Source organism: Octopus bimaculoides, chromosome 24 (assembly GCF_001194135.2).
Source record: "Octopus bimaculoides isolate UCB-OBI-ISO-001 chromosome 24, ASM119413v2, whole genome shotgun sequence".
NCBI classification, from domain to species: Eukaryota; Metazoa; Mollusca; class Cephalopoda; order Octopoda; family Octopodidae; genus Octopus; species Octopus bimaculoides.
Genome location: NC_069004.1, coordinates 7878626 through 7879123, shown reverse-complemented (window position 1 = coordinate 7879123; position 498 = coordinate 7878626).

The following is a 498-nucleotide window of genomic DNA, read 5'->3' as shown; positions in this document are numbered from 1 at the left end:
AGAGAGAGAGAGAGAGAGAGAGAGAGAGAGAGAGAGAGAGAGAGAAAGAGAGAGAAGGGGGTTTCTTTTCAATTTGATGTGGTCAACCGAATGAAATTTCATTACAAAGCATTTTTCTTTTTTCTTCTTTTTTCTCTTCTTTTCCTTCTCATTTTATACCTATCTACATATTTGTAAATAAACACATTTTTTCAGAGGGTCTAGGTTACCTTTCAAGATGTAAATTTTAGGAAGTAAGATGTGAAAGATAAGAAAAGAGGGGAGGGTACGATCATCACTGAAAATAAAAAGTGTCCAAATTCCTTTGAAAATGTACATTCTTTTACACTTGTACAGTCAAATCCCATATTCTGTGTGTAATTCCATGTTTTGCATGAACACATATTTAATATTAGTACAGCATTCATAAATTAGGAAAATAAAGTCCGGCGCAGGAGTGGCTGTACGGTCATGGGTTCAGTCCCACTGCGTGGCACCTTGGGCAAGTGTCTTCTACTA